Below are 10,954 nucleotides of genomic sequence, written 5' to 3'. Positions count from 1 at the left end.
ATAAGGTATGGATTCATTGTCATTTGTAATGATTCTGCTGCATTTGGCATTTGAGAAAAATTTGAAAGTTGATTTCTTGTTATTTCGTGTTGTTGAAGATAATATGGGAGTGGTATTTCATTTTGCATTTGTGTCGGTTGATACGAGTGTGTGATCTTTGGGTTTTGTTGCTGAATTGGTTGAAAATATTGTGTATTAATTGGGTTTTGTTGCTGAATTGGTTTTTGATTTTGTGTATCTATCGGTTGTGGAGAAAAAATTCTATGATTTGTATGTAGTTTCTGTACTCCTTGTCCACGATATTCTTGATTATATGGTGCAAATATATCTGGTTGTAAAAAATCATCATCTGAGGATAAGTAATCCATTTGATAAGATGTTTGTTTTTTATTTTTATTTTGTTGAAAAAATGGATAATTTTCACTACGATCCTGTGGAGGATGTAAGTTTGTTTGGAAATTTACTGAATTAGTTTGTGCCATTGGGTTATCCCAATTTCGAGATCTTGTATAATTACTAAAATTTCTTCGTGGTTGATGATTTGTTTTTGATGGATGTGTGTAATTATAATTATGGTCTGCAAAATTGTTTCTAGTGAACGTTTTGCGTGTTTTTGGCGGTATTGTCATGGGTCTGTATGTTTGGTAATCCATGTGTGAATATTTTGGGGCAACCGAAGGTTTAACGGTTGATTGTAAGGTTACCTGTGTTTGTGAAGGATTTGTATTTCTTGGTGTTGTCAAGTTTGGACGTATTGGTGAAATACTTTGTTGTGTAGTTGTTGTGTGTACGATTTCTTCATTTATGAAGTGTGATGGTGTCTGGATATCTTGTTGAGTAAGATTCCTAGTTCCATTGAGGTTTTCATTGTGTATGACTGTGGAGTTTAAACTATTATTTTGCATATCAGGTAAAAATGTATTATAGTTTAATGGTGTTGCATCAATGGTTAATGGTGTTACTTTTACGTAATCTCTTACATAAGTTATTGTACTTATTGCTTGACTGGAGATTGATTGTGGGATATTTATGAATGCATAATGAGACCATTCGGGGTCCCAAACATAGTCTGATTGTTCTGTGATGGCAGTATCATTGTTTGAGTTTTGAGGTCTAAAATCTTTTCTTGCATGTGAAATTAAATCTATATTATGTGTGAAATAATCTATTATAAACCATGCCAAGATTTTTTGTAAGTCGTGTTTTGTATGTTGTGAAACTTCATCTTTCGTGAAATTTTCTTTAATGATATTTAGAAAACTAGAGAGTAGTGTGATTTCATGTCGTACTCTTATATGTTTCGATGTTTCTGTCGGTGAGACATTTGGGAGTGGGATTTCGTTTTCTAATATCGAGATATAACTATATATTATTGCAAAAACTTCATTGGTGAATATGGAGTTTGCTCTTTGTGAGTTATGATATTGTGTGCTTTTTATATATTCTGAGAATACTTTTGAAAATTCTAAATCAAGGTCGTCTGTTTGAATTACATATTTGCTGTGATTCGGGTTTGGTGAGGTGAATTCTATGGTGTAAATTCCGTAGTGTTGTGTTAGGTTACATATATCTTTTAGATAGTGATCGATAATTTGTCTTTTGATTTTTCAATCTGGGAACTCTGTTTTACATGGACTGATTCCGGGTTCAAACAAATTTAAGAGTAAATTTTTGCAAAGTATATGCAGTCCTCTATCAGTGGTTGCATCTACTATAAAGGGGAAGATATCATCATCATCTGGACTTTCTTCACCTGGGGTGTGCGTTGAGCTCATTTTTTCGTTCGATGACTGTTAATATGTAATTATCAATGTGTCTAATTGGTTGATTCCAATTGTATAAATGTACTGGTTTGTGTTTATACTGCTTTTTTATTCTTCTTTTTCCTCTTTTTGATGAATTTGAAGTTGTTTCTGAGTCAGAGAAATATAATTGATCGTGAATTGGGCAATTTTTATCTATTGATTCTTTTAGTTTATAAAGTTCGTCTAAACTGTTGGTTTCTGATTCTGAAAATGCGTTTCGATTTTTTGAAAATCTTTTTCGTGTTATTTGTTTTTGTTTAGTTATTATTTTTCTCTTTAGTGTTTGTCGTTTTGTTCGAATGTATCCAACTGTTTGTGTATGAGGTGTGATTACAAGGTCGTATTTTTTGTTATCTATTTCACAATTGTGTAAAACGATTGTTTGTTTATTTCCTAGGTTTTTAAATGAAATAAGGTTTAGGATGACGGGTGCAAAAGGTTGTTAAATGATTTCTATTTGCTTAAACTGTTAGTCCTTACGATTTTTTGGTTAGCTTAACCTGGGTCTATTTGTTCAGGGTTGGAGAGAAAAGTATATCTATTCCGAAGAATGATTTTTTACTTTCTCGTGGCTAGTATAAGCTAAGGTGTTAACTTACTTAATCTTACTTAAGGGTAGTGATTGTGTTCAAGGGTTGGAGAATAGTAAATCGATCCACAAGGTTCAGGTATAATTAGAACGCGAGTAGTTCGTTAGATACTATTTTAAACTTACTAAGTCTAAGATTTATCCTGGGTCTGGTAAGAAGGGGGATCAAGTGAAGGATGAATAACCGAAGTTCTTCACTGTTTATCTTAATTTGAATGATTAGTTTTGTTTTTTGTAAAAATTTCTATTAGTCCTGGGTTTTTAGAAAGGGTTGGATAGTGAATCGACGTTTGAGGTCGTTAGACACTAGTTAAGTGGGTGGGGGAGAACAAAGTCGTTCTTTTTTGATCCAAGGATAGGCCTCGATGATCAAGTTTTAAATTTAATTAAATAGAAAATGATTTAAGATCCAAGGATAAGCCTTGATGATCTGATTTTAAATTTAAGTGAATTTAAGTTTTAAAATGATTTAAATTTGTGTAAGGAAAAGATTTAGTGTTTTTATGATATTAGTGAGCTTATGAATGCTGTTATGTTTAGGTGATGAAGCTGGAACAACAGGATGATTTATGATTACTAACCATTTATTGTCATGCTACTAATTTTTATTTTGATTTTTCAATAAATATTTTTCAAACATGTTTTGTATATTACTGCAGAATTTTAGGAAAACGATCTGAGATCTTTTTATCAATCGTTATTGTATATTAATAATTTTGTTTAGCGCTTGAAATGATTTTGAAGATTGACTTCAAAATTTTATGTTTGTAAATGAAAATCTAAATTCATTGCTAGTAGTATTCTAAATACAAAAGTTTGTGTTGGGTTTTGCCGAACTATCATATAACTATAGGGTAAGTTTCTACTTTGTCGTATGTCGTCTCTGGTTCGAGGTCTTCTTCCAATTCCGGGTAGTTCTGTTATCGTTCGGAATATTGGTTCTGATCTATTGAGTCGTAGAGACATTTCGATTAAATTATCGTCGTATAACATTTTGTTAATGTTTTGTCTAATTTCTAATCTATTATTGGTTAATTCTAAGCTATTAAGGTCTTGTTCGAGACTTATGGTCGCACCAGATGAGTTAGGACCGAAGTGTAACTCATAGAGTAATTTCGGATAGGGTACACCGTCTGCTCGTCACGCTATCTTATTTTCGGCCGGATAGATTCGTGCAACTTCTTAGTCTAATACCGATCCTAATCTCACTCTTATACTATCTAGTCTCAGGTTGTTTAACTAGTCTCTGCTAGGCTCAATAGATCTAGGGTATACTGGTTTATTGCGGCTGCTGAAGTACTCGGGAGAGTCCAACTAACTTCTAAGTTAAATTCAAATCTCTCTGGTGCTGAAATTACAAGTAATTTCAGCACTTACAAATAAGTGGATTGTTAGTTAGATGGATCATGATTGGTTAATATTAAATACTTTACATTGGTAAAATATCTAATTTATCCAATCATAAAATGTAGTTTAGATCAGGTTCCATGTTGTTTAAAAGGAGAACAAAACTTTCAATTGTAAAAATTGCAGGTGGGTGAGAAAAAACGCAAGAAAACGCAAGAAAAAATAGCAAGAGTATCTGACTTTTCCCTTATATAAACACCAATTCTACCATTGATTTTACGAAGTTATATATGAAGAAAGATAATAAATGTTTATAAATGGGAAATGGGTAATTGGCTCTTTTACACTCCCCCCCCACTTTTCAAAATATCGATTTTTATGTTTGTTTTACGTGTTGTTACGGCTAAATGCGTGACGTTACGCTGCAAAGTATGAAGAACAAATCTGTTCATAATTGTCGATTTGTTCACCATGCCAATTTTCATTGCCATTGCATTATGACAACGTTAAATAAGGTTTTCAAAAATGAATTTGAAGGGGGGAAACTGGAAAGGAGCCGGGTAATTGAACAACATGCCAATTTTCATGAGTCACGCAAGTAAAAAAAAATAGAAATTCGGAAAATGGCAGGTGGGAGGGTGGTATAAGAGCTTCCTACCGTTTTAAGCGAAAGTCGCCCAAAAACCACTCAAAAACCATTTATAACAAACTGAGTAGTAAGAGAAGCTCTTTCCCTAATTCCCACCTGCACGGCCATGGCATGGGTATGATGTTTTCATACTTATCTTAGTAAAAACCTTCGTTACACGATAACAATGGGGTGGAGGGGGTCGAAACAAACCATCAGGGGCCCTTTCCGATTCTATCATTTCAGAATAGTTAGAAAAAATAGTAGCTTACAGTACCTGCGGTTTAATCAAAGTTGTTTATCATAGAATTTTCGAGGGCTCTTTTTCCTTTTCCCCTACCTGCAAAATTTTACCAAAAATTTTTTTTTCACTTTGTTCGATTGTTATGAAAATTGACGGCTCTTTTTCCTTTTCCCCCCCCCCCCCCCCCACCTGCAAATTTTTACATGTAAATTTGTTGACGACATTGTCGGATTGTTATGAAAGTTCACAAGTGACTATGAAAATTGACGGCTCTTTTTCCTTTTCCCCCCCACCTGCAAATTTTTACATGTAAATTTGTTAACGACATTGTCGGATTGTTATGAAAGTTCACATACAGACTAATTAGGCCATGACAAACATATTTGGTCTTCATACTCAACCTCGTAAAACCACTCGTTACACTAAAAAATTGAAGCTCGTGTGAGGTGGGGGCGGGGGGGGGGGAAGGAAAAAGAGCTAAATTGACATATGGAGTAATTAGGCCATGACAAACATATTTGGTCCTCATAACAAACATTGTAAAATCACTCGTTACACCATAAAATTCATGTTTGTGTGAGGTGGGGGGGGGGGGGGGGGGAGGAAAAAGAGCCTTTTCGAGTTTTGAAAACTTTTGTTAGACAAATGTATCTCAGATAATATAATGGGATCTTCTCTCCAACGCACACGCCATTTTCTGTGTTTCTAGACTTGTTGACATAAAATTTCTCACAAAACATTTTTATACAAGTTCATACGTACAAACAATTGTATGAAATCTCTATGATATGCATTTTTCCATTTGAAAATTCTATGAGAAGCTTTTTTTCCATATACTAAAAAAATGGTCGTCATTAATGTTTTTTTTCGAGAGTCTGCTCTTGATGTACTTGCTTATACTTTTTTGCATAAGATGATTTTCGGCGTTTTCCATTGATATAACGGTTCTTTTCCAGTTTCCCACCCCCCTCGTAAAATAACAAACTGAAGCTGTTCAAAAATTGTTCACACGGCATTTTGAATGTTATGAATGTTCTGAAAATTTGTTCACCTGTTCACGCTGACACGTTTTAATGCAGTTTCTAAGATGAAAAGTAATTTTAAATGGACTTTCTATTAATGAAATTCAGAAAAAATCAAAGGTGGGGGACTGGAAAAGAGCCGATATAACATGTTTCATTATTGAGATCATTGTTCCGACCAATGAAAATGGGGAGGAACTTTGTATTCGGGTGTGTTTTTTTTTTTGCTTTTTTTCCACGCAAAATCAGCTACTACAAAGATGCATCGGACAGGATTGAGTGATATATCATATTAAAGCCCTTTTAGTCGTGATTCAAACGACAAAAAAACTTTTAAAAAACCTTTCACAGTGTTAAAAAAACCGGTTTAAATTTTTTTTTGGTTTCAATTTGAGCCAATTAGTAAGGTTTTATTTAATTGCAGTAGCTTATATAAGCTTAATTTAAGCCGTGAAAACTTATTTTTACTCAAATAAAAGTAGTTTTTAGAGTTTGTTAGCGCAATTTCGGGAATCAAAAACATGAAAATTCCAAAATTTTCCCAAGAAACTTTTTGAAAACTTTAGAAATTAAAAAAAATTTCTCCATTTTTAAATCATTTTTTTAAACAGTTTTTCAATTGATCTGTTTTACTATGGCTCTAAAATATGCCCAAATTCTAATTTTTATACAGATTTTTTCATCACAACATGCATAAAAAGCGACAGTAATTTGAGAAAACATTTTTGTATTGTTTAAGACTGTGGTCGGAAAATTCTGTGGCACATGCAAAGTAATCGTCTATCCTTGTTAGGGGCTTAGATTATTTTAAGGATTCAAAAACCTTATCAGCTCAATACTTTTGACATGATTTAACTGCTTGATTATTGTCCTGATAATTAATCAATAATCGAGATATTTGTGTTGAAGAGAGACATTGATTGTTAGTACTTATGTGAGGACCATCTGAGTTATCTATCAAATCGTGCCATTAAACTATATTGGTGCGTGAAGCGATAATGACACAATTTTCTGAAACATTTTCTTTGTGTTCTTCGCAGTAAAAATGAAACTTAATCTTTAATAGCTAAAAAAACGTCTGTGTAAACATTCTTTGATTTTACGGGGTTGTAGTTCAGTCACATAAAAAAAGAACTTGCTACTAGTACGAAGACCATATTAAAAAGAACGTCGAAGCAAAAAAAATGGTACCTTGAAAGCATTAGTAAAACTATTATCAGGTGTACATTATGAAGTAAAGGACAGAACATACATATTAGATATAGCGGGCTTAAAAAAACAATGACACGGAAAAGTAATACTTAGTTGTGGTAAAGTAGTGCCAGTAACAAAAAGTATGGAGCTAAAGGTTAAGCATTTATAGAATGAGCTACAAAAATTGGATCGCATCGGCGAACAGTCGAGTTGAATGTTTTGACCTGAGTGCCAATTAACACCTGGTAGAACTTCTGAGGTAAGAGACCACTTAAACCAGAAATTTTAACAACAAAGTCGGAAATGAGATTTGTTAGAGACAAGTTTTCCGGGATGAAACGCGATTCAGAAAACAATTCCGAGAACGAGTATGATAGGTGATTTTTCTTGAGCTTCAGACAACGCCTGAGAGAACACTTGTGGTAAGAAATCCACTCAAATTAGTTCACTCCACGAGATGAACGACGAGGTGCAAGCAATCATTTTGGAATTTTAGAACGAGTTTGGGAGTTTTCAAAAATGTGTACATTTTTTTTAATTTAGAGGTGATAACCCTTCAGAAATTTCTCCTAAAAATTTTGAATTTTTTGTGAAGTTGAACTTGGTAAAGTTTGAACGACAATTTAGGGAACAAGCCCAATTTGGGTTCAAGTTGTACTCAAATTTCACTATACAAATGCTTACCGCAAAAAAGTTGGTCAAAATTTAACGTTTAATAATTATTAGCTGTTTTGTAAACTTGAAAACTTTGGTCTTCGAAGTCGTCTTATCTCAGAATGAGTTAACTGATGCTTTCTAACTCCTGAACTCCTGATTATGTTTCAATTACCACTGGGATAAGACCTACGGCGACAGAAGAATTTACTCACTGACATTAAAAATTGTAGTCTGGGAGCTGTTGACATACTGCGTTGGAGAAATATGAAAGATTAGAACTCATTTTCCAACAAGTGCAGTCGCCGCTAGAATTCGCTTTTCTCCCTCGAGAAAACTCTTTTTCTCAATAATTAGCTTTATTCTCACTTATCCCGAATTTTTTTGATAAAATGGCCTTTCTTCTCTTCATCCCTTTGTCCCGACTTATCGTTTTTCGCGATAAAAGAGTGTTTTTCCCAAAAAAATAGAAATTATCCCGACTATCCTGAGTGTCGCGGCACACAATTTGTCTGATATAACAAGTTTACAACAAAAACAGCTGCTAAAAATATTTGAATAAGAACCAAAAGTAAAATTAGTGCAGATTTTAGATTCAAAAGTTCAGGGGTTTCTCTAGTGTAAAGTAAAACTTTTGATGTAATGGACCAAAAAAATTGTTGAAGAAACACATAAAATTTATTATACAACTGTATGTTAGTACGCGCTATTAAAATGAAAAAAATACAGAATTTGTGCATCCAAGACTATGATATGCACTCAACAAATTAAATTGTAGTCTGGGAGCTGTTGACATACTGCGTTGGAGAAATATGAAAGATTAGAACTCATTTTCCAACAAGTGCAGTCGCCGCTAGAATTCGCTTGTCTCCCTCGAGAAAACTCTTTTTCTCAATAATTAGCTTTATTCTCACTTATCCCGAATTTTTTGATAAAATGGCCTTTCATGGAAAATTTTTTTTTGGAAAAACGTTTGGTTGAGTACAAAAGTCGCTTTGCGGTTAAAAATTTTTAAAAACTTTGGATTGATTTTGGAATTTCTGCCACCATCAAAAAAATTCCAATCATTCAGTTTCCATTTATGGGAATTATATGATAAGCGTTTTTTATTCAAAAATCGTTTGATTTTCGTTGCTATCAAGTTTTTCGAAACTTAGTAACACTGACTGTTTTGTCTGCCATTTTCAGGTTCATTCTTAGATTTTTGACAAATTTCATGATCAGAAATGTTTCTAGAAAAACTGCTTAGCATATAAATTTTATGGAAAATATATGATAAGCATTTTTTCCATACATTTGTATACGTATGAAATTGAATGAAACGTATTTTTGGAGTCTGAAGATCAACCCGGAAGTCCAATTTTCACAAAAATTGGCAAATGGCTGCATTGCGCAATAACAGAATACAATTGTTCATCACACACAGCTTCCTAAAATCAAAGATTACACAGTAAAGCTAAAATTTATGTACAAAAACGGCATGTGAAGTTTGGGCAGTAAAAGGCCAGAAATCGAATGACTAGCAGAGTTAAATAAATTTGTATGTTTTTCTTCTTTTTTTAATTTTATTTTTTTCTGTGTTCGTCAAACTCTATTGACAAAGACCCTGGTTGTTTTTAGAAAATTTTACAAAAATATCGAGGAAACATTTACCGCTTATTTATTAGATAAGCAACAGTTTCATTTTGCATCGAGAATCTTTGTGAACAAATCGAGACACGCTGTGTCGAGTTGTGAACAATCTTTGAGATGCAATATAAGCAGTTGCTTATCTGGTATGAAACACATATACTCACAAAATTGAACAAATACTCACTATTGAAAAAGTTTTCATTCTCAGACATGATTTCCACTATCTATTTTTTTAAATTTCAAAATGGACCGAATTTATTCACAAAATTGATGACTAATTTTTAAAGCTCCAGCAATTGCCTCGTAAATTCAATGGCTGAAAAATAGATAGGAAGCTCGGATAAAATCCTGGATCCAGTTCTCCAAAAAACGTACACTACTTTCGCTAAGGCGGCGGTTGAATTGCTTTTCCCTATAAATGACATCGTAAAATTTGGCTGTATAACATCCAGAAAAACGACAACGAGTTTCTTGGATGCTCAAAGGACAACCTCTTAAAGAGTTTTTTTACCAATTAAAAATGAATACATGGCCCGTTTTTGCATCCAAAACGTTTTTGCGACGAATACCATCCCAAAATTTTTGATGAGATGTTTGTTAGCCTGCATATGTTATTCAATGAAGAGCTACCGACCGAAAAACCATATGTGTTTAGGAACCCTGAGTATGAAAAATGGGACTTTTAACAATGTATTCAATGGGCATGTTGTGATAAACATAAACAACTAAATCAAATTACGTTTTTGAGTTGTGCCTCATATAACTGTGCATTATTTAGCAGTGCTTTATTTAAATATGGTTTGGTTTCAATTTTAGAATTGTTTAAATAAGGAATGTAAATATATTGCACACTTAGGTTTTATCATAACAAGCGCTATAAAATTTTTGATTCCTCGCTTGTTTCTTCGAAATTCAATGCACAATTTGCACAATTTTTGCAAAAATAATGCAAGTTTTGCACAAAAAATCAAGCATGTTTATGGCAAAAAACGTTTATTATTTGCATTCCGGGATAGCTGAGGTTTTCAAATCACGTGATCTTGTGAAAAACATGAATATCAAAAATGATTACATTCAGACTATCGGAATATTAGGTCGCGGCTTTTTACTAAACACCCCACTACCCGAGTCACCAAAGGCCATTTTCGTACAAAACCATTAGTTTTACTTTAATAAAAAATTAATTGGATCAGAAAAAATTCCGATTAGTACTAATTTCAACGTGTAATGAATCAATTTGATTATTGTTCCGACTATTGAAAATGGGAAGGATTTTTGTACTTGTGGGTTATTTAGTTTTTTTGTCGTTGCAAATCCCAAAAAATTTTTGAAATGGGTCTCATATTATATTGTTTCAAAGTTCTTTCAGCCGTGTCTAAAATTACTGTAAAAAGTTTTTGAAAACAAACTTTTTAAGTGACGAGAAACACCGATTTGAAGTTTTTGAGCTTCAGTCTTATTTCGAGGGATTTAAGCGTCCGAGTAGCGTCAATATCTAAAAGTTTTAGATAAAACAACTAGATTTCTCTAAAGCGAAAACTACTAAGCTCTTCCTAGGCAAAAATTTGCCAAATTACGCGCTTCATAGTCAAAAAAAAAATTTCAAAAAATACTAACATTTTTTGATTTTTCAAAACTTTTCTTCTTCATTTTTCATTTCTATTCATTTTTTTAAAAATGTTTTAGAATACGTCTAAAACTTTAAACTGCTACTTATTGATATAGCTTTTCTATCGAATCGCCAACAAACCATGATATTAATTTGAAAAAAAAACGGGCTGAAAGTTTTCGATTTATAGATAAAATTAGAGCGAAAAAAGCGAGCGAGAAGATTTACAT

The sequence above is a fragment of the Symsagittifera roscoffensis genome, chromosome 4 (genome assembly GCF_963678635.1).
Source record: "Symsagittifera roscoffensis chromosome 4, txSymRosc1.1, whole genome shotgun sequence".
Taxonomy (NCBI): Eukaryota; Metazoa; Xenacoelomorpha; order Acoela; family Convolutidae; genus Symsagittifera; species Symsagittifera roscoffensis.
Note: the sequence above shows the minus strand (reverse complement) of the source record.